Here is a 24,995-nt window from a genome sequence, read left to right on the forward strand (position 1 = left end):
AAAATTTGAAATTCAAGAGTTATGGATGAAATTCGTGTAAAGGCAAGGGTATTAGTCATCCTCCATCATTGTTAGTTATGTCATGTCATGTCATTGGTACTTGCGCAGTTTCGCAGCGCGGGTATGATTGGTCAGTTCTGCTGCGAAATAATGTTTGCGTGTTTTCGTAGCGCCCCGTTTGTCAGCGATTTCGTAGCGCATTCCCTTAAATTTGAACTGCCCGCGCTACGAAATCGGGGTTTCAGGCTTTTGTGCAGCGTTTTTCCCTGAATGTCTAATCCGAGAAGTAGTGAGTCACGAATCCGGTCATGATTGTTTCTTCACACCATTTCTATGTCATGATTAGCCATTACTTTGCCATCAGGTCCGAAGTCATAGAGTTAGGTGTCAGTTTGGAGGACGTTATAGAAGATGGTCATTCCATAATGTGTTCTTCATAACATATGAATGTTTTTGCTCTATGAAAAGCTTGAGCTTTATTCTAAACAGACTACTGCAAGCGAGCCTGATCTCTACAGCTAAAGAGTGTTTTATTGCTGCAAACCACCGTCATTCCCTTGTGTAGAATTGCGCAAAGAAGCATGGAAAGAAAGGAGCACCGTTCGGGTAAATGTGTGAGAACAGAGCCGGAGGGATTAGATGTAACCCTCGGGAATGAGGAGGTAGCAAAGGCGTTTAGAAGTGCTGGTTGTTGGCGGTTTTGTGAAAAACTAAAGGGTGGACATGCAGAAGTGACCAAGGCATTTGCATTGAACTTCACTGGGCTCAATTCGAAGGTGGCCATGTTGGAGTTTCCGGTATCCCCTGAAGTCATCTCTACTGTCACAGAAATCCCGAGGGGTGGCCAAGAGTGGTTCAAGAATTTCAAGTTTGACATGGGTCCGTGTAAGGAGTTCTTAAAGGCACCATTTGTAGACGAAGATCTCACTAAAGCTGTCCCAAGGAGCTATCTAAAGGAGAATTATGCTATGCTATTGACATGTATCCAGAAGTACTTGACATGTGAAGGTCGGTACAACAAAGTCTACTCATACCATTTCAAGCTGCTGCTACACTTCACTGGTAAGAGCTCAATAGACATACCTTTTTACTTATTCAGGAGTATTAGTAAGATGTGTGATAAGATTCAGTTGAAGAAGGAAGCTTATGAAACATCTCTTTTTCATCATGGTCTGGTTAAATTACTGGTGTTGGATAGCTTACATAAAATTGGTAAGGACTGGGATTCGTTTGTGTTCATGGCCGGTTTCCCTAGTAAAACGGGCCTCACTCCATTACCTGTAAGAGAAAGAGAAGATAGGAGTGAGGAAACTACTTTGGCTGAGATTAGAAAGGAAATAACAGACCATAAGAAGCCCAAAGCTAAAACAAAGAAGCCAGAGAGGTCTGTAACAGTCAAAGAAACACCTGAAGCATCAATGAAGAAAACTCCTAAGTCAGCAGTTAAAGAAACACCTCAATCATCAAAACAGAAGACTCACAAAGGAAAAGATGAAATTAAGTCTAGTGAAGTTGAAAGGGTTTCAAGGGTGAGAACTAGAGGCCAGCTAAGCAAAGAAAAAAGAAAGTCAGCCCCTGTGGAAGAGAGTCCTGTTTCTAAGGGTAGTTTAAATGACTTGTTGGAAGCCATTGAATTAGAACAAGAGCATCCAATTCAAATTGAACCACTTGAAATTGAGCAAGATCAATTGGTATCACCAATGCATATTGATCTAACACAATCTTCACCTGAAAGTTCTAAGAAGTCAAAGGCTTCTAAAAAGTTAAAGTTTGAAGAACCAGGTGAAGAGTATGCCTTTAAACCTCGCAGGCCAATGACTAGAAGGCAAATGAAAGAAGTAGAAAAGGCTCAAAAAGAGAAAGTACTTTCAGAGATGCCTAGGACAGAGGCACTTGAAATTTTCTCTGAAATAGCCCAAGCAGCTAAAAACAAGAACAAGGACAATAAGGTGGTTATTAGTCAAAGTGGAAATGTGATTGCCATTAAGAAACAAGCTGGAGCAAGTAAGGAAATACCTCAGGTTCAAAATGTTTTTAAAGAAAAGGCAGTAAGATACACAAGCTATAAGAAAGCTGTAATGAAAGGTAAAACAAGCTTGATCAGTCAAGCTAGTTCAGTATCAGATGCTTATGTATGGACAGTGCCTGCTCTGAAGCAGGCAAAGGTTATGAAACAAATGAATGCAGGTCTAAAAGCCGAGAACAAGAAGTTGAAGGATTTTGTCAAGAGTTGTGAGAGAGCCCTCTCTGATTAGGAAGGCTAATTCCTAATCTAAAGTATGGTCTGAAACAGTTACATGAGACCTTGCTTGGTTGCAGTCCCTAGTACTGGTTTTGTGATAACAACGAATATCTAATTACACGGTGATAACTTTAAGTATTCGACAAAATAAGAAAATCACTTAGGGTAATTAATGAATCTGCACAGTGCGCTGCCATAACATCGCAATAGTACATGAGCCCTAGGTTAGGGTTGTGTGAAGGTTGATCATATACTTTCATGAAGGTATTGAAAGCTGGAATAATGGGTTTGTCTTACAAGCCCTAGAATGAGATCACTTGCACGAAGGTAGGGACAGAAGAGATCAAACGACATCAAAACCATCTCAGGGTGCATAAACTTGGTTCCAGCATCCCCCCATACTGCTTCGGGTGAGGCTTTGGTCTGCACTCCACAGGCTAATTTTGAAAGGGCTAGTCGTGTAGGGATTTGTTTGACTAATTAACATTAAACCTAGGTCAGGCCCCCTCAAGCCAACGCATCCTCCCATACTGCTTCAGGTGAGGCTTTGGTCCATGCTCCGCAGGCTGATACTGAAAGGGCCAGTGGTGTAGGGATTTGTTTGGCTAATTAACGTTGAAACTTGTTCAGGCCCCCTCAAGCCAACAAATGGTTCTGTTGCCGGGACCGAAATCGGCATAAGAGATGTGTGATGTCGTATCACTGGAATACAACTAAGAAGGAGTTTGGAGACTGGTTGGATAGAAAGATCCATGAATTCACGACATAAGAGAACAAAAACCCGTGACTGATAAAGGAACAGTGGTCGGACAAATACCTGTATACATAGATCCATGATATCTTTTTCTTCACCTTCCTTATTGAGCTATACAAGTGGATCGCGAAGCTAGCGAATAGCCAACAAAGGTGGAAACTTGATGGTCCTATTGTGTGGACCCCAAAGTTAGTGCGAAGGTTGGAAGCCTCAGAGGATAAGATCACCTGTGCTCTGGATCATTGGCTCAATCGCATCATAGGAGGATTTGTGAATGAATTCGTGGTCAACACCTCAGTCAGCTATAGCAAGGCAAAGTGACACTTTTTTAAAGGACCGCGAGGTAAGTATGTAAAGTCTTTGAATACCTGGATTAAAATTCTATTGTGAAAAAAATGGGTTATGCAGCTACCTTGATGTTTGAGACTACGAAAAGCAGAAAAACTTACAGGAATGAAGGAAAAAAAGTTTCAGAGCATAGTCCCTTGATTTCACCTCCGCGAAGTGACGAAGAAGGGATAGCAAAGGTTTCTTCGTGAAGTGCTATTCAGTTAATAAGACATGGATTCTTGCGAATACCACCTTTGTCCAGACCACCTCCGACTTCACCACCCTCACCTCCAAATTCACTCGTACCACCTCCACCTCCACCATGGTTCAGTATGGAAAATAAAGTGAAGTTGCCTTTGTTCAAAGGCTTGGGAAATGAGGACCCAGACCAATTCTAGTTCGTTGTGAGGGCTGTATGGGAAGCTCAAGGTGTTACAGATGACCATATAAAGAAGGCGACATTGGTTAGTGCTCTACAAGATCGTGCGCTAACCTGGTATATTAGGTATTCTAACAATAACTCGAATGCTAGAGTGGCAGACATCCAGGCAACACTGAATAGGGAATTTAGTAGGCCTAACTCTGAGGCGCAGTCGATTGTGGGATTCAAAGAGATCACGATGCAACCAGGTGAGACGCCTTGGGAACTAGATGAGAGGCTAAAATGTACAATCCGTGAAGCCAACATGAATTTGAAAGATCGACAACATCACGAGTGGTTTGTGGCTTCGCTACTACCACATTTAAGGAGTGTGCTGTCACAACAAAAGACAAAAATTCAGGCAAAGGCCTTGGAGATTTCCATAAGATTACATGAAACTTCGATGCAAGATCCTAATCTAGGAGTTCAACAGATCCATGCGCAGCTAAAGAATCTGCCTTGAGATGCAAAGTCTGAAGCAGGACAAGACGATTTGGCTAGAGGTACATGAGGAGGTATGGTGCTTGAAATGCAAGAGTTAGGGTCATGAAAAAGACCATTTCCCGGTCTTCACAAACTATATTTCAGGAGGAGTATTGATACCTTTAAGGCCAGAATCTCAAGTAGGACCTAGTGCGGGGCCTACATTATGGTGTGCTATCCGTCAGGTAGTCAGAAAACATGCCACAAATAACTCTCACTTACTACAGAACTATGTAAAAGCACCGCAATAGTTGTTTTGCAACTTTTGTAGGTCGGTAGGGCATGATGAGAGTACTTGCAGGAGCTATGAACTGATGATGGATAAAAGTCCCAGCTATAGCGTTTAGGCTGAGATACGATGCCTTGACTGGACCGCAGGGATGGCACAGATAGGATTTTAGGGACACGGAAGAGGCGAAGATGGAGGAGGACTTGGTAGAGGTCACCGACAATTGATTTGATACAACTACGAAGGACGAGGACACTATGCCAATAATTGCACTAATCTGACGCATCCTTCGTGCAAGTATTGCACACTGTTTGATCATGAAATGGAAGACTGTCCTACGGTGATAGCTAGGATACATGACAAAGGGGCACTACCACCTCCGCCAACTCAGAAACTGGAGATGATGAGGTCTGAGCCATGCGAGGAAGATCCAAACATAAATATATTGCTCAGAAGTGGAATTGCGACAGGAGATGACGAGGGGAAACAACTAGAAGACAATACATGGGTTTTCAAAGCCTTGGAAAAGGAGGTTGAGTTCGACTTGGGGTGCACATGTGAAACCTTCATGGAAGATAAGAAGAGCTTCGCTGAGGCCTCCACCTCAGAAAGCAAGAATAAGCCTGAACAGGAGATGGACCCCTCTATGCTCACAACTTTCTTGGAAACCTGTATGAAGTTATTGCATGACAGTAAGGCTGTGAAAGGGTTACAAGAACTCATCAATAGATGCGCTGGAACTGTGTCAGGTGAGCCGCGCGTAGTATGAAATATTGGCAAGCATAAAACAAGGACGAGATAGGAGATGAGACTAACTGCACAGATAGGAAAGTATGAAAATTTTCTGGTCATTTTGGACCTAGGGTCAGGTGCGAATTTCCTACCAAAGCAGAGTTGGGAACGAATGGGGAGACCTGCGCTGTAATGGTCTTCAATTAAGATAAGGATGAAGAATCAGCAGAAGATCATCCCCATTGGGTGGCTGCAGGGGGTGACCATGGATATTGAGGGAGTGAGCGCGCTGACTGATTTTGAAGTAATAGAGATAGTGGATGACATCAATCCCTATCCTGTGCTCTTGGGAATTGATTGGGCTACTGATATGAACAGGATAATCAATCTAAAGAAGCAAAAGATGATCTTTGAGAAGAAATCGCTGCGCGTAATATTACCGCTCGATCTTACTGAAGGATCACACTATACTGAACCTATCTACGATTATGAGAGTGATGAAAACATGGACTATATCTATAAGATAACAGCACGAGACCAAGATTGGATGAATCCCACTGCAGATGGATGGATTACATGGGATCGTGAGAGTTCCTGCACTTCAGATTCTGATGAAGAAATAGAGCGCTGGTAGAATTGGTTACGCGAAATAACCACGCTGAATTACAACATGATGACCTGGTCACTGCACTGCGTGTCATCAGAGGTAAGAAATCTGCCTACTTATGATGGTCTGAATGAGGTAGATATCCTTTTGGATGCATTTTAAAAGGAGGTACTAGAAAATCAACGCTTCCAGGCATTGGACTGGGCACTGCGCGCTATGCCCGCAAGGTGGTGGTGTACGCACAAGGGAAGCTTTGATGATTGACGCAAATGTAGGAGGATGATGAGAACATCATTTGGGAATCCTAATATGTGACTGAAAAACAAGTATGATGGGTAGAATGATCCACGTGCGTATCTGGCCAAATGGACCTAGGCTTATGGAGAAAAACCCCAACCTGAGTGGGTGCACCTATCTTGTCATACCCTGGATGTTGTCCAAATGAATTGGTATATAGAAACAGAGCTCTACCATGAGACAGGAGAATGGGATATCCTACATGAAGGATTCTTGATGGCATTCAGTTTTGAGGATGGGTTTGACAATATTGATGAAGCACTACAAGAGGTGAAAGTAGAAATATTTAGGATACAACAGGATCCTTTAGACCTAATTCAGCCTAAATGGGATACTCAACTGAGTCGCGCACTAGAATGTTATAATGTAACTACCAAAGAAGAGGACAAGGATTCGTGGAAGATTAACATTATAGAAATAGAAGGTTACCAGCGGGGTTCAAGGACCGCAGATTGAGAACCCTGATATAACTGCGCTGTTGAAAATGAAACAAGTGAACATTGGTACGAAGGCAGAACCAAAATTCATGAAGATTGGAGACTACTGGGATGACGTGACGGTGGATAACATCGCTGAATTTATCTGTGAATACTAGGACTTATTCCCTACCAAGTTTATGGATCTGAAAGGAATAATTGGGGACCTAGGAATGATGAAGATCACGTTAAAACCCGACACGAAGCCAGTTAAGCAGAGGCCTTACCGTCTCCATCCGAAATATAAGGAGAAGGTCTGCTTAGAGCTAGAGAAGATGCTTGTGGTAGGCATCATTGAGCCTGTGGAAGAATATGATTGGGTAAGCCCAATGGTTGTGCAAGAGAAGAAGCAGAAGGATGAGATAAGGATATGCGTGGATCTCAGAAAACTGAATGATGCTTGTGTGCATGATCCTTTCCCGACTCCATTCATTGATGAAGTGTTGTACAATGTAGGTGGCTAGGAAGCATATTCCTTCACTGATGGGTTATCTGGGTACCACCAAATCAAAATCGCGGTGGAGGATAGGAGCAAGACAACCTTTGCAACTGAGTGAGGTTGTTTTTAGTACACTGTAATGCCATTTGGATTGAAGAATTCACCTGCAATCGTCTCGTGAGGGGTTGTTGTGACATTCAAGGAATTTATTCATAAGTTCTTGGAGGTATATTTGGATGACTAGATAGTATTTGGGTTGGTTAAGAACCATGTAGCAAGATTGCGCTTGATGCTGGATACCTGTCAAAGATACCAAATCGTGCTTAATCTCAAGAAGTGTCTGTTTTGTGTTCCATTTGAGAACTTATTCAGGCATGTGGTTTGCAGAAAAGGACTGATGGTAGACCCCGTGGAGATCGTGGTGATACTGAACTTGGAAGTGCCAAGGAGTGTGAAACAGCTACACGCTACTCTGGGACATACAGGATATTACAGAAAGTTTATCAAAAGCTATGGTCAGATCACCGCACCTATGGAGAAATTGTTAAAGAAGGATGTCACGTTCTGTTGGAATGATGACTGTAACAAGAGCTTGGATATATTGAAAGAAAAGATGGTTACCACGCCAATTCTAGTCTTCCATAATTGGAAGAAAGAGTTTCATGTACATGTCAACGCGTCATGTATAGTGCTAGGAGCAGTACTAACAAAGGTTGGCAGAGAAGGCTTGGACCATCCTATCGCGTTTGCAAGTCGCAGACTATCCAAAGTAGAGAAGAACTATTCCACCACTGAGTGCGAGGGGCTAGCTATGGTGTATGTGCTCCAGAAGTATAGGCACTACTTGCTAGGAGGCCATTTTAAGATGTATACGGATCACTCCGTGTTGAAGTACTTGGTCAATAAGCCTGTGTTGGAGGGGAGAATTTGTAGATGGCTCTTATTGTTCTAGGAGTATGATTTTGAAGTTGTTGTGAAGCCTGGACGATTGAACGCGGGACCAGACCATATGTCGCGCATCGAAACAGGGGAGGAACCTACTAACTTGGAAGAAGGATTACTTGAAGTGCAACTATTTGCAGTGTGTGTCGCGGATGGTCATTTTGAGGATATAATACACTTCCTAACAACAAGAAATGCACTGGAAGGATACACTGTCCAGTAAAAGAAGGAATTAGTGGTGTGCGCAGCCGATTTCTCTATCATTCCTAGGCATCTATACAAAATGGGGACTGATGAGATATTGCGACGATGTGTACCTAAGTTCGAAAGAAGAAGCATCCTCATGGATGTTCATGGGGGCACCATGGGAGGACATTATGCAAGGAGAGCAACTGTGTAGAAGATTCTACATGTAGGGTTGTGGTGGCCAACCCTTCATTAAGATTCAAAAGCATATTGCAAGGTGTGTGATGTATGTCAAAGAATGGGCAGGCCATCACGGAGGGATGAAATGCCTTTGAATCCACAAATGACATTGCAACCCTTCAAGAAGTGGGTGATAGATTTTGTATGACCCATTCAGCCACAAGGGAAGACAAGAGCAAGGTAAATTATCATTACGACGGAGTATTTGACTCGTTGGGTAGAAGCGCAGCCGGTGAAGGATTGCATGGGCATGACTGCCGCGAAGTTCATATTTGAGCATGTACTGACACGATTTGGATGTCTGAAGATATTAATGAGTGATCATGGTATGCACTTTCTGAATGAGACGATCAATGCACTGACAGAGGAATTTCAGGTATACCACCAGAAGAGCACACCTTATCACCCATAGGCTAATAGGACAGTGGAGGCATTCAACAAAGTGCTTGAAAACACAATGACCAAGGTCTGCAATGCTTAGTGAAGTGATTGGGACCTATGCATACCTACAGTACTCTGGGCTTATCGAAGGACATGCAAGAAGTTGACTGGATAAACCCCTTTTAGGCTTGTCTATGGTGTGGAAGCAGTAATGCCTATGGAATACATCATGCCTAGTCTGCGCATAGTAGTGCTCATAGGTATGACTGATCGCAAAGCCCTGGAGGAGAGGCTCTCACAACTGGATGAGCTCGAAGAAGAAATATTTTTGGCTAGATTTCACTAACAGGTCCAAAAACAGTGCAAAAAGGCATGGCATGATCGACACATCAAGCTGTGCACTTTTAAGTTAAATGACCTAGTTTTGTTATATGATAGTAAGTTTGATAAATTTCCAGGGAAATTTATGATGCACTGGTTAGGGCCTTATGTTATTAAGGAGATTACCGATGGAGGAGTGGTACAATTGGTAAAATTAAATGGAGAACCCTTCCCAGGAAAAGTGAATGGCAATCGGTTAAAGTGATACACCGGCGGTCCGACCATGTGATTAAATGAAAGTAGTAGAGTCTTAGTGCTCTAGGCAACTGAAAGGAGGTGCGGGACTATAAACTACACTACCCGGGTTTGAGAGCTATGTGATTGGAAGATGGTGCGAGGCAAGGACATATCAATGGGTCTGCGGTAGCGCGGGGGGAGCTACGCTACCCAGGGAGAAATCACGCAGGTCAGTCGAAAAGTGACTGTTAAAGTCACTGCTCATGAAAATATGGTAGAAGTGAGGCCAAATGGAGTGGGCAGTCAACATTTCAGACAAAATTTATGGCTTAGATCCTTGAAAATCTGCTTCCAATCCAACATTAATGAACCGATTTTGGGGTAACGGTCGGATTTGAATTCAAAATGCCCTATAAATTACAAGTGGTTGCCCAATGAAAAACACTTGGAATTTTGAGAATTGAGTTGTTACGCTCTTAGGTGCACATGAACTGTGAATTCTTTCAAGATCTGGTAGCGAGTCCGGCGTTTGAGTAATTGTCAAAGGAGACACAACCACTAGTGAATAACATCATGTCGACACGCGCAAAAGCAATTGACACCGAAGGAGTGGCAACCGAGGAGAATGTGAAAGAAATTGATATGGGGGCTGAAGTATTGGCAGAGGTCCCTAAATCCCCAAGAACACCAAGACGAATGCCAACCCCAACCAAGGAGACCATGAAGGATAAGAAGGGAAAGTAGCTTGCCATACCAGTGCGTGGGGCACCAAGACGAAACCCACCAAAGCCCACTGCCCAGGAAAAAGACAAGGCTATAAATCTAGAAGCAGAGGAGGAGGATATTGAAGACATCCCCATGGACGATGAGGATGTGGGAGTGGAAATAGAGGAGGTTAAAGCCCAAGGTGAAGACCCTGTTACACGGTTGCCAGAGTATGTCCCTCCATGCAAGCCTAAGTCCAAGGTCCCTGATGCAGGAGCATTCCTCAAAACTTATAAGGCCCATGAGTCTTATTTCAAATTTACTAAAGGGAGTGGGTTCCCTTAATAATTTTATTTACTTTCCTAAGTTTAGTTGAGTTGAGGGGATTTTAAATTGTAAATTTGATTAATGGAGAATATATTGTGAATGTAGAGATTTTAGAGATAGTTGAGTAATCCTAGGAAGAGTGAGGATTTGAGGGATTTAAAAGATTCATTTAGGATTTGTTTGAGATAAGGGTGGAGCTGAAGAAATACTTTAAGAGAGATTGAGAGATTGTTGGATCTAAACTAAATTGGTTCATGAATCCATTCTTGTATAAATTATAATCTTTGGAATAATTCGGGAGGTTAGTTAGAGGTTAGATAGAGTCTAGCTAGGGCTAGAGAGATATAAGGATAGTAAGTGAAAGAGTGAAGAGTTAGAAAGAACAATAGATGGATTTTATGAAGAAGAACTGAATCAGTTGAATGTGACTATTTTCCTTGTAAATATTATATAAAAATACCAAAATAGTGTGGATTTGTGTATATCATGTGTGGGAATTTGTATATGTATGTATTTTAATAGCCTTATGGTGCATTGGCTATGAATCTGAGAAACACTGTGGAATTCTGTGTTAAATAGCCTGAATGACTGATGGAATTTTCCCTTACGGGACTAGTATTTAATTGTTTAATAAACCCTGTGTTTAGGCATGTAGAAATCAGGATTCCTTATTGAATGAACGGAGGGATCAGTCGCGAGCGAGTGCAATTAGGTTTTACAGTAGGCATAAGAAGATTGAGGAAATGTTCTATAGTAGAGAATGCAAACTTTTTCCCTAATTCCTAAAGGATTGTAAGGAAACAGTGAAAGCGAACAAATGGTCAGGATTAGATCGCATTGTTGAAACTAGAGGATGGACGACTTAGATTAAAACGTTGAGAGTATGGTAAATTGGTCAACACTTTGCAAGTCAACAGTCATGAGAGTGTTGTGATTGTTGATCAGAGAAGATCTATGGTCATCGTGTGGTGGAGACACGCAGGCGTTAATCAGAAGAGAAGGTGGTTTTTGTAGGTGGTAAGCAGATTATCGGGCAGCCTCAAAACCATAGGTGGTATTCCAGAGGATGGACCCGATGAGGGTTTGAGCCATAATTTAGTTCAGTTGAAGTCCGAAGGAGATCGTACCATTCGTTGAAAAGGTGATTAGACAGATATCGGGTGCGCACAAGCGTGAAGATTAATTCAGATTTCAGACCCGATGGGGTATTATACAGTGGGGTTAAATCCTCATTGAGATCTGGCAATCATGACCATTCGTAGGTTGACTAATCAAATGGTGACTGTGCTCGAATGTGCGCATGGTTTAACAAATGGAATGGACCCAATGTGTTATCAAAGCGGGTTGAATTTTATTTGAGACCCGATCGTATGCGTAGGACGTGGTATCGACACTTGTTATCGAGTTTTTTTGTATTCCGCTGTCTGTTGACTGACCGATGATTGGTCGGGTTTTGCTAAAGCCACCAATTAAAAAGTTTCTGATGTAAATGTTTCCCCTAACTCACAGGGCACACATGGACATTTGAAAAGACACAGTTTGGATGCGTCAGTCCCAAAGGACATTGATGAAAGTAAGACTCCCCTGCAAACCCCTCTACTACCGGATGAAATTACTTTTGACAGTTTGTGTTTGGCATGGGTGCCGATATTGAAGCTCAAAGACTAGGACTTGGCAGACCATGAGAAGTTCACGCACCTAGTTTTCGAATAGCTGATCTGCCACATCATAGACATAAATACAGGGATGATTGCACTAGAGTTAGGGAAGTGGTTCAGAGGAGTAGAGAAGGTAGGATTACTCAACCTGCTTTGGGTGCCACACTATAACCACACCCCCGTGACAGTTTTGGTCATCAAGCAGCTACTATGCTTGGTGCATGATGTGTGTCTGTGGCTGGAGGAGCTGATACCCATCATTGATATGTTGATTCATAGAATAATGTGCATGCTATATACAAGTGAAAATCTAGCTATGATCTTTGATGGCAAGGGTGGTGAGCAGGTGCTCACAAAATCAATGAAAGAGAAGTTCAAATTGGTGAAGAAGCCGCACGGGTATGCTATTTCCAACATCTGTGACCCCACTGTGAAGGTGGAAATGTTGATCCTTGTAGGGAAGGTGATGTGGAAGTGCTGCATCGATGAGGTGCCGGTGCCTGTCGTGGTGCTCGCATAACAATGTGCGAAAGGAGTCCAATTTAACTAGTCGAACTACCTTCGCGGAGAGTTCCTGACAAACTGCTGTGAAGTGCAAGAGCAAAGCAAGATGTTCCACTACACGTGGCTCTTGCTGTCGATTGTGATAGTAGCATGGGAGCTACCAGAGGAGAGCTAGTTCCCTTCGGTCACGCCAGACCTTCCTGAAGCAACGAAGTACGCTTCGCTGTGTGTGACCAAGGATGCGTAGCGAGTTTAGGACAACAAGATCTTTTATATCTTGATGGAGATGAATATCAGGATGGCCATCAATTGTAAGCCGTGATTGTGGCCCACGGTATACACTAACCAGTAGAGCTATGTCGAGTTTAAAGCTGATTTCCACCGGATATCAATGAGGGCACAGAAGGACCCTGTGTAGAAGTGGTACGATTTTCCTTACCTAGCCACAGATGATGCCACCGATGCGGTGCTTGAAAAATCGCCGGCAGAGTGGCGCACTACCACAAACTTGGTGGTGGGTGGATCCAAGTCCGGTGCACATAAGAAGAAGGATGAGGCCAAGATGAAGATGGCACAACTGGTTGAAAAGAGGAAAAAGGAGGAAACTGAGAAGGCCCAGGCGGAATAGGCAGGAAAGGAGGCAAGAAAATAGAAAGGTGGCATAGAGCGAGGCTTGACAAAGGCGCACAGTCACCTTCACCTAAGAATGAAGTGGAAGACACAGAGCTGCACAACGTGGACCCTTAAGAGACGTCCGACCGCATTAAGTGCCCAAGAGAGCTAGAAAAGGGAGAGCCCAAAAAGAAATCCAAGAAGACGAAGACCTCACTGGACCCTATCACATTGATGAAGGGAAACTTATATGACATTGGTGACACAGTCAGAGATGTCACCGCGGAGGTCCTACAACAATTTGAAAAGCAGTAGCAGATCATCTTAGGGGCCATCCAGATCAGGCTGAAGGAGTTACAGACCCACGAGTCGCAAGCTGGTATGTTTTCCACCAGCTTGGCTATCGACATGTCAGAGGCTATGATATGATGCACACGAAGGCTTCTAGTGCGATAGTGTTGCTAGATGGAGCGCTGACCATGGAAAATGAGGCTGACAGGTGCACTGTCAGTGCCTTGAAGGGAGTTGGACTGAACCTAGCAGTGCTTCCACACGAAGCACTCCACCTTTTGCAGGATGGAGTAATTGTAGAGCTGAGGGCCCGCGAGCACCGCACCCTCTAGGTGATCAACGAAAAGAGGATAAACAAAAAATAGATGGCCCTACAGAGAAATGCTGCCATCTCTGCTAGGGACGAGGCGACCATCTAGAGCAATAAGATCATATAGGTAATGGAGGAGGCATGTAGAATGGTCCCAGAGGTTGCCATTTTTGAGGAGGAGCCAGTCGAAGTCCGCATCCGCAAATTGGCCACAGGGGTGCACGACACTTGGACAGAGATGGTGTGGGTTCAGTTGGAGCTGAACCTATAGGTTAGAGAGCTCTAGTAAAGGGCCCAACCTTCAACACCACCAGAGGTAAAGGAACAACAGACGACCACTGTCACAGAAGCAGTCATGATGGTGGAGAGTTCAATAGCATACTACACACAATTGTTCAAATAATCATTTGAGGTCCTGACCAGCTTGCAGGAGGACCCAAACATCCAAAGGCTAGAGACGGAAGTGTGTGAACTCCAATAGCGCTATGAAGAAGTTAAAGGCACAATGTGAACCGTCGCACTGACACAGAGGGTAGCTAAGATGCAGGAAGCCAAGCAGTTGAAGGAACAGGTGGACACAATGCTGCACAAGGAAGTAATGATGAAGGCATGACTAAAACCCTGGTTGGAGAAAGTTTACGCAATCACAGGAAACATTGAAGGCAAGCTTGTGACTCTGCAAGAGATGAAAAAACAACTTTAGGATGACAGCGTAGGGGCAGTAACCGACAAAGTAGTTGAAGATGCGAAGCAGGAAACAACTCAGTGCATAACCGAAGTTGCGATCATCAGGGTCGAGTTGGACAGGCTTCATGCAAAGATATCTGCGCCTACCAACTGACTCAAGGGTGGGGGCCTGTTGGGAGCGAGATCCCCCAAGGGAAGTTTTGGGGCCAAAAGCCCATGTTAAGTCAATTTTTGTAATATAATTGTAAATACTCTGCATTTTGTGGTCGCAGAGTGCGAAGGTGTTATGTGTCAAAAAGGGTAGTCCACCCTTATTTTTGTAAAGTAAAGTCGGTTGTAAGATACCTACCCATGGTCTACGTGTTGTACTTTTGAGATAATAGTGGTCAGCTATCAATGCCAGAGTATATAAAATAATTGTTTTGGGGGTTTTTATTTTAATTTGGAAGACCAATGAATAAAACCGATATAACACTATAATGCCTAACCTTTTGAATAATATTAATCCCAAAGTAGAGGGCTACTATAAAACTTCACACTGTGATAAAGCTTGAATAGTGGTGATGAGAAAACAAAAAATAATATGATTATCATAATTCTCAGATAGATAATTAGATAATCATAAGTGTGAAAACCTCTGACCGATGTTCAGAAGGTTCAAGAGAATATGCTTATGCTTACAACAAGATGCTGATGATTTATTGATTTAGAGGGAATTAATTAAACAAACAGTTCATTAATCTATTCTCTTTAATGATTATCACTTTAGAAGCTTATAGGAATAGATTGAGACACAATAATTCCTACCTAGGTATCTCTGTAAGACATAAGAATATGAAGAAAAACATAATGTGTAACACTGGAAAAACTTACACGAAACACAAACTGTGTAAAACTGAATTCAGAATCCTTTGCTTTGTATTAAGGGTACAGAAAAGTTAGTACATCAAATGTTTACAAATGCTTCTTCAAGGGTGAACTCCCTTTCAATGGTTAACCTGGTTCAATGGTGAATAATGAACCCTTGATAATTTGAGAAGAGAATTATTTATACAATAGTAGAACGAAGAAAATATCCCTAACTGTTTAAGGATTTATTCTGGGAAAAGGAAATATCTTCATGCAAGAAGATAGAGACAACTATTGAACTGCTACTTGCTGTCCCTGTTATTTGGGTTCTACTGGCTTTGGTCTTTGATATTTTTCCCTTTAAGCTACTTGTCTGTTTGATCTTCATGCTAGAAGTCATATTCACTTTATGATCTTTCATCTGATACACTTTCATCTGATACTCTTTCACCTTGTTGACATGTCAATAACCTTTACTGTGCTTTTTACTTTTACTATACATTTCAAGTTTTTACTATGTATTTCAACAGTAAATCATTCAGTTTTTACATGTCTCAGTATCAAGTAGTTGGATATTGATCATCTTTCTGTATATTTCATCTGTATGTTTAATCTGCCTCCTCTGTTTTGTCTTTTGACTGTGTAAATTGTCTATTTTAACATTTACTGTGTAAATGATTTCTTCTGCTCTGTCTTTTGTTTAGACCTGATTTCTATTTGTATAGGAAAATCATTTGAATTCATTTCTTGAGAATCTGGAACAAAAAAGTTTTTAACTGGTATAAATACCATTTATCCAGTCTCTTGGTCTTCTGCCAACGACATGCAAAATACAACAATTGTTAAGAAAAACACAAGTTGACAGGGAGGGCCAAAATGGCTTCATTTGAGTTGAAAGGTTTGGGGATGGAGTCCAGAGTGTTTTCGGGAGGTAAACAGTGGTTAAATCAGTTGCAAAGGCTTAGGGTGGCGCATGAGGGTTATAAAGGGTTTTCACGTTTAAAAGGGTAAATGGTTAACTTTTTAAAATTTGGCACAAAGTGAATAATGGATGGTTTTACTGTGCGTGGGGGAGTGGTTTCGGAGGCTCATCACACCACTTTTGGCCATGGGGTGGATTTCCTATGAGGGCACATGAGTTAACGTGGGAATGACACATAACCACAAAGGGCCCAAGAAAAACCACAAATCTCACGTGCTCTCGGGCCTTTAAAGATCGAAGATCGGGAGCGCACGATATGGCTGTGGATCATTAGATCTGGGAGCAGGTGATTGGATGGCTATCGTGCGGTCGAGATGCATGAAGGGAGTAGGCGTGGAGATTAGCAGGCCCAAGGAATAATTGCAACTAATTTGCAATTATTTTAATGAATAAAGTGCAGGTTAAACATATCGCGATGGGTTAATGGAGTGGGACCAGAGTTTTAATTGCAGCGGGGTTTATTTAACCACACCAAGGGTGGGTTAAAAGGTTTTTTCGAGAAAACGTGAATTGTGCAGTTAACTTTATAAAGAGAGGGGTAAAGAAGACTTAGGCTAAAAGGTGTTTATGGGTTTTACAATGGGAAAATGATTTTTTCCAAGGAGGAAGGGTTTCACACTAGGGAAAAGGGGTTTTTGGGTAGGAAAATAAGTTTGGAGGGTAAATTGATGAGAAAATGTGTGAAACCAAGGGAAAGGATGAAAATGAAGGGATGATGAGGAAATTAGTAAGTATGTAGTGGGGGCTGAAATGGAATGATGAGAAGTTAAATAAATCAACTTGTGAACATCTTTTCACTTTCATAACTGCTCCTGTACACTAAAACACATGATCAAACATGGTAAATGTACTTCTACAAATTTTCTTCTACCTACCCATTTACTTACCCTAACATTTTCTCTTCACTTAATTGGGTGCATTTAGGCTAGTAGACCCTTTTCTTTCCTTTTTCTTTTGAAAAGAAAACTATCTAATTCTAACCTTATAACATCCAAGGGCTCAGATTAAATTGATGAGCTCCTTATTATTGTCTACCGAACTATTGATTTGCCAAGATTAAATAGTTTGGCTAGATATTTATTCTCTAACTATAAACATGAAATTTAAAGCATGAACTAGTTAAGATTAAACTATTTGACTGTCATGGGTTGTGGCATTTATGACAAGCTGCACACATTCATTATTTTGCATGATAAAGTAATAAGTTGTGGCACTTGGACTTGCACACTTTCAGAGTTTATTACTTTTTGCTTTTCTCTCTAACCTAACATTTTATTTTTGCCTTCATTTTTTAGGGCATCTATCCTAACATTTTATCTGATATGGACATATTTGTCAAAATATTTCCTAACATTTTTATTCAATATTATTTTTGTCCATATCCTAGCTTAACATTTTTTGAAAAATATTTTCATTTTTTGACTAATTGATTCTATCTTATCAAAACCAAAAATGCTACAACATTGGCTCCAACTGGGGACTGGTTTCTCTTGTAGAATGCAGAGAACCTGCAGATCGATGTTCCTTCTCCTCAGGCTATGGAACCTTTTGTTGTAAAAACTCACATTGATAGCTTGAAAAGTAAAAGAACCCTGATTTTTTACAATGGTAGTAATGAAATCTACTTCAACTTCTCAGTACTGAATGTAATGTTTGAGAAACTTTCCATTTACAGGGTAAGTGGAATATAGCCCCTTAATATTTTGTAGCACAAAAGTGTTGTTTCCCTTCACTTCAGTAATTGCTAAAGGTCCAAACCATAGGTTGTCCAACTTGCCATGTTTTCCCTTTTCTTCTGTCTTGGAATCCAATCTTAGAACTAGATCACCTTCTGGGAAAGCTCTTCTGTCAAATAGGCTCTTCATCTTACTCTGATACTTTTTCAATTTGTATTGAACTTCATCTCTGTTTTCATTTAGTTCAATAATCTGATTTATTCTCCTTGAAAAATGATCAGGTTCATTTGTTCAATCCTGCAAGAATTTTAAAACAGGGAAGGCCAAATTGGTATGGAAGATTTCATCTTTCCCATAAACTAACTGGAAAGGAGATTTACCAGTAGATCTCTTTGGAGTAATTATTTTTTCCCATATTGCATAAACTAAATGAGAGTCCCAACTCTTTTTATGATCTGCTAGAGTCTTTTTGATTACCTTTACCAGACTTTTATTTGAAGATTCAGCAAGGCCATTACCTTGTGGGTAATATGGAGTTGAATGATGTAACATAATCTAATATTTCTGGAAAAACTCAATCATTTTAACACTAGAAAAAGCTGTTGCATTATCAGTGACAATTTGAGTTGGGCAACCAAATCTAGATAACATGTTCTCTTCAATAAATTTGATTACTACTGAATCAATAACATTTCTCACTGGAATTGCTTCTACCCATTTAGTGAAGTATTCTGTTGCAGTGAGGATCCATCTATGCTGATTACTTGAAGTGGGATGAATCTCTCCAATAAAATCTAATCCCCATTGGCTAAAAGGTTCTGAGACTATTGATGGAACCAGTGGAAGAGCTGCTAATTTTTTCTTACCAAAAAACATTTGACAAGGAACACAACCTCTGACCTTTGCTCCTACTTGTAAAAACAATGCTGGCCAATAAAATCCTCCCCTTAATATCTTATATGTTATTGCTCTGCAAGCATAATGTCCTCCACAAAATCCCGTATGAAACTGATAAATGATTCCTTCAGTTTTTGATTCTGTTAAACATAATAACAAAATATTTAGTAGGTCTTTCCAGTACAAATTTTCATTTATGATATAGTACTTGACTTCTTTTAGTTTGAGAGTTTTACACTGGATTTTGGAGAATGATGCTGGACATTCAAAATGGATCAAAAAATTTACAATGTCTTGGTACCAATCTGACAACAAAAAATTATCATCAATGTGTAAAGGGCTGATCTCATCTGAAGGTAAAGGTTCTTGTGGATTCTTTTCTTCAAGATGAAGGGAAGTTTCTTGTGGATTCTCCTCTTCTGCAAGGACAAAAGGTTCTTTTGGATTATTCTTATCTGACGTTGAGAAGGTTTTTGTGGATTCTTCCCTTGTATCTCTAAAACATAATTGATTCTGAGCACTTTACAGTTGGATTCAACTACAAGCTTAGATAATCCTTGGCCTTTTACTAGCTTTGTAGTTTTGATAGTTAGATCATGTTGAAATATGGAAACAAGAATATTCCAATTTAATTTTTCCTTGAATTAAATTGGGAATTTAAATCGAATTTAGTCTTTACATCTACTTGGAAATAATTAATTAATTTATTAATTAGTTGGAGAAATTCAAGTTAGAAGTATTTCTGAAGTCATGCAAGAGTTATCCCTTAAATTAAGGAGATAAGATTGAGTTATATTTGAGCTATAATTAGTTAACTCACTTTACTGAGTTAAATTCAGTTAAATTAGTTCCAAACTGTTTGAGGAACTAATAGTGAGTTAATAGTCAGTTGATGCATTAATGCACTCAACTAGTGCTACTCCAGTTAACTGAAGATCCCATCATTAGAAACTCATGCATGTATATTATGAGAAAGACCCAGTTGAGATAAATGTTCAAGGAAAATGTATTATCAGTTGCATGTGTTTTCTCATGGAGAAAAATCATGAATGTAGTCAAGGATTTACCCTTGAGGATTGTGCAGTTTTGAAGGGGGTTTTCCACTTCGTAAAGGAGAATCATCCACAAGGAACAACGCAAGGAAATAGGAGCTTGGAGGGCAAAGAGGAAGGCCGGAGAGAAGCCAATATTTCCTGTGAGCATCTGTGAGGATTGTACTAAGAGATGGCTAGTTGTGAGAGCTAAGGCTTTGTATAATTCCTATGTATTTCCACCATGTATGATAATAAAATAGTGTGGGGTTTTATTTGAGGATTTCCCCAAAGTATTTTCATGTGTATTGTGCCATTGATTCTTATTCTTTTGGTTATATTGTTCAGCTCAATCTTTAAGCTTCTGCAAATTGATAGTAGAAGTAGGTTATAGTATTCTGCTTTGATTTATATTGCATTATCGGGTTAACCTATGCAAATTTTCTACATGGTATTGGAGCTGTGAACAATATACTGAGAAGAGAATTTTAAGTTTGAAGTTCGGGGTTGCAGGTGCAAATCGAATCCATATCATACTTCAAGGTTTGCCATTGGCGTTCTATGGCTTGAGACTCGAGTATGCCTTGGAAGGTAGCTCAAATTACATAGCATGGAAAGATAGAATGAAGGCTGTATTAGAAGACAATGGCTTGAAGGAATTCATTGATCAAGAAATCCCAAAGCTAGCTTCAACTAATGCACAAGAGTTGGCTGAGTTGAAGAAGTGTGTGGCGAAGGTGAGATGAATCATCCTTGAGGGAGTTCGAGACCATATTGTCTCGAGTCTCCATGGGAAGGATACTCCATTTTCAATGTGGAAGACATTGAAGGACCTCTACTAGAACTGTAGTTACCAGAGGAAATTGGCGCTCAAGGATAAGATTTGAGGAATCAAGATGGAGAAGGGCGATACTATTTCCACATATTTGAACAAGCTCACCACTTGTAGAGATGAGCTTGGCAGTGTGGGAATAACTACTGTCGATGATGATATGGTGAGCCTCGCTCTCCTTGGCCTTCCAAAGAGTTGGAATAGCTACCAGGACTCTGTGAATGGAAGGGAGAAACTACTGGATTGGGAACGACTGTGGTCAGATCTTATGCAGGAGGAGATTAGGAGGAGCACATGAGATGGTTCTTCATCCAAGAATGACGATGAAGAAAACCTGGCCTTAGCAAGTAAGACAAGGAAAGGGAAGGGGAAGGATTCCCATTTCAAACCAAATTATTCTCATGGAGGGAAGAAGGGTGACATGTCTAAAGTAAGATGCTTTAATTGTCACAATATGGAACATTATGCAACTAATTGTCCATCGAAGGAGTCCAAGAAGGGATCCTCAGAAGGATTGAAAGGTGAGGCATTAGCCTCTTAGTTCGAAATGGACTTTACCCTCATCGCATGCATGGTTTCATCAATGATGGGTTGTGTTTGGTATCTTGACAGTGGAACCTCATTCCACATTACCGGTGATAAAAATTTATTCAGTGCCTTAGAGGAGAAAGACCTCAAGATGTGCATAGAGATGGGTGACGACGAGAGGTATAGTGTTTTAGGAGTGGGCACAATTGCTTTTTAGAGGGAGCATGAAGCTCCGCTCACCTTGACAGATGTGATGTATGTGCCTGGACTGAAGAAGAAATTGGTATCGGTCGCAATGTTGGAGAAAAAAGGCTACGATGTTGTCTTCAGTAAAGGAAAGGCATTCCTAAGACATATTGACACAGGTCAGACCAAGAGGATAGGGATTCAGGTGAAGAATCTTTATAAACTAGATGTAGATGATTGTGCAGCATTGAGTACGAAAGCAGAATTGGTGTAAAGCCAAGACATTGGTGAGTTGTGGCACAGGTGGTAGGGCCATTTACATCATGGGGCTTTGAAGATAACACAATAGATATCTACAGGAATTCCCAAAGGTAAACTTGAGCAAGTTGACACATGCAAAGGTTTTACCTTGGGAAAGTACACAAAGTCTTCCTTTCATGATCGAGACAGTCGATCAAAGGCTATCTTAGAGCGAGTTCATACTGATTTGTGTGGACCATTCTTGATGGAATCCACAACGAAGAAAATGTATTATGTGATTTTCATTGATGACTATTCTCATAAATGTTGGATTTATTTCATGCAGAAGAAGGACCAAACCTTCAAAAGTTTTGTGAGTTCAAAGCTTTGGTCGAGAAAGAGTCAGGGAAGAAGATCAAGGCCTTGAGAAGTGACAACGGTGGAGAATATGTCTCTCAAGAGGTTAAGGAATTCTGTGCATGGGAAATGCTGCATGACCAAGGCCTACCACTTCACTTGTGGGCTGAGGCATGCAACACAACAGTCTATTTGTAGAATAGAAGCCCGCATCACATACTTGGGATGAAGACACCAGAGGAAGCCTTCTTCGGTAAGAGACCAGATGTGGGTCACTTCAGGATCTTTTTCTCATCGGTATATTGCCATGTGACTAAGGATGCATAGAAGGAACTTGAGCGGACAACAGAGTTGGGGATATTTGTGGGGTACACTGATACACCTCACAACTATCGGGTGTACTTGCCTACCAGTCAAAGGACAATGGTTCACAGAGATCTCAAGTTTGATGAGTAGCATGCCATGTGAGTTTCCCTTGAGAGGGAGCTCCAACTACAGGCTATGGAGGAACTGTTGGTTCCTAAGGAGGAGGAGCCTTAGATTGATGTGGAGCAGCTATAAGCAGAGGTTCCAGGAGTGGAGACATCCACTGAAGCAGAGTCTTCTAGAGATGGACAGAAGGGCACAAGAGAAGCTGTCAGATTGTTGGAGGATCCGAGAGAGAATGTGGGATCACCATATTCTCAGTACAGATAGAGGAGGTCACTTGAGAGGTATACTGGATACATGGCCCTTGCTGGGGAATGTGTTGAGACTGAGCCATCTTCCTTTGAGGAAGTAGTGCAGAAGTCGATTTGGGTTGATGCTATGGTGGAGGAGCATGACTCCATAGTTTGTAATAGTGTTTGGGACATGGTTCTAAGACCGGAGAACAAGTCAGTTGTGATTTCCCATTGGATTTACAAGGTAAAGAAAGTTTCTAATGGTATTGTGGAGAAGCATAAGGCAAGATTTTCTTCCCGTGGATTTTCACAGGTTAAGGGGATTGACTATGATGAGAATTTTTCTCCTGTCGCAAGGTACTCATCTATCAGATCTATGTTGGCACTATCAGCACGGATGGGTTGGAAGATCCTGTTATCACTTAGAACCATAGTTCATGTATGTAATGTTGTCCACAAGGTTCATATAAAGGTTTTCAGTTTTGTGAATAGGTTTATATGTGTGTGTCACTTTGAAACGTGAATTTCAAAAGGTATTGATGTAAGTTCGTGTAAGAAAAAATCGTTATATACCCTCCATCATTGTCAGTTAAGACATGTCATGTCATTAGTACTTTGTGCAGTTTCGCAGCGCATGTTTGTTTGGTCCATTTAGCTGCGCAATGATGATTCCGTCTTTTCGCAGCGTACTGTTTATCAGCCATTTCGTAGCGCGTTTTGTTAAATTTGAACTGTCCGCGCTACGAAATCGGGGTTTCAGGGTTTTTGTAGCGCTTGTTCTTGGAATGTCAAATCCGGGAAGGGTGAGTCATAGGTCCGTTCATGTTTGTCAGTTGATGTCATCTCCCGGTCATGATAAATCATCATTCTGCCATAAGGTCCAGAGTCATGCATATGAATGTCAACTTAAGGGATTTTATGAGGTATGGTTATGTCATAATGTGTTTCCATAATGTGTAAACATGTTTGCTGTATGAGAAGCCCAAGTTCTCATTTAAAGGGATCATTGCAAGCGAGCCTGCACTCCAAAGTCGAGATTGTTTTCGCGCTGTAGCTGCCATTAGTTTCCTGTGCGAAAATATCCGAAGCAAGATGGAAAAGAGGGAACATCGATCCGGTAAGTGTTTGAGGACAGAGCCGGAGGGGTTAGATGTTACTCTCGGGGATGAAGGTGTAGCAAGAGCCTTTCGAAATGCTGGTTGCTGGAGGTTCTACGAGAAATTGAAGGGAGGACATGCAGAGGTAACGAAGGCTTTCGCATTGAATTTTACTGGACTGAATTCAAAGGTGTCAATGTTAGAGTTTCCTGTGTCTCCTGAAGCTATTTCCACTGTCACTGAAATTCCGAGGGGTGGTCATGAATGGTTCAAAAACTTTAAGTTCGACATGAGTCCCTGTAAAGAGTTTTTGAAGGAACCTTATGTAAATGAGGACCTCACCAAAGCGGTGCCAAGGAGTTACATAAAAGAACATTATGCTATGCTCCTCACATGCATCCAGAAATACCTGACATGCGAGGGAAGGTACAATAAAGTTTACTCCTACCACTTCAAACTCTTGTTGCATTTCACAGGTAAGGTTCCAATAGACATACCTTTCTATTTGTTCAGAAGCATTAGTAAAATGTGTGATAAAATTCAGTTAAAGAAAGATGGTTGTGAAACATCCCTGTTTCATCATGGTTTAGTAAAGTTGCTGGTGTTGGATGCTTTACAAAAGATTGGCAGAGATTGGGATTCATTTGTGTTTATGGCCGGCTTCCCAAGCAAAACAGGCCTCACTCCATTGCCTGTGAGGGAAAGGGAAGAAAGGAGTGAAGAACCCACTCTAGCTGAGCTTAGGAAAGAGGTGACTGACCAAAAGAAGCCTAAAACCAAGTTAAGGAAATCAGAAAAGTCCGTGGCAGCAAAAGAGACACCTAAATCATTAGCGAAGGAAACTCCTAAGCCATCATCTAAGGAGACATCTAAATTATCAGCAAAGAAAACTCCTAAGTCATCATCTAAGGAGACACCTCAGTCATCAAAGCAGAAGATCCAGAAAAAGAAGGATGAAGCTAAATCAAGTGAAGTTGAAAAGATTTCAAGGGTGAAAACCAGAGGTCAACTAAACAAGGAGAAAGGTAAGTCAATTACTGTGGAAGAAAGCCCTATTTCAAAAGGCAGTTTAAATGACTTACTTGAAGCTATTGAACTTGAGCAAGATCAGCCAATACAGATTGAACCAATAGAGTTTGAGCAAGATCACCCAGTGCAGCCAATGCATATTGACCTCACTCAATCTTCACCCGAAAGTTCTAAAAAACCAAGAGCTTCAAAAAGGTTGAAATTTGAGGAGCCTAGTA

The sequence above is a fragment of the Pinus tabuliformis genome, chromosome X, assembly GCF_031772625.1.
Source record: "Pinus tabuliformis cultivar Carrire ecotype Pingquan chromosome X, CPIR1, whole genome shotgun sequence".
In the NCBI taxonomy this organism is placed as follows: Eukaryota; Viridiplantae; Streptophyta; class Pinopsida; order Pinales; family Pinaceae; genus Pinus; species Pinus tabuliformis.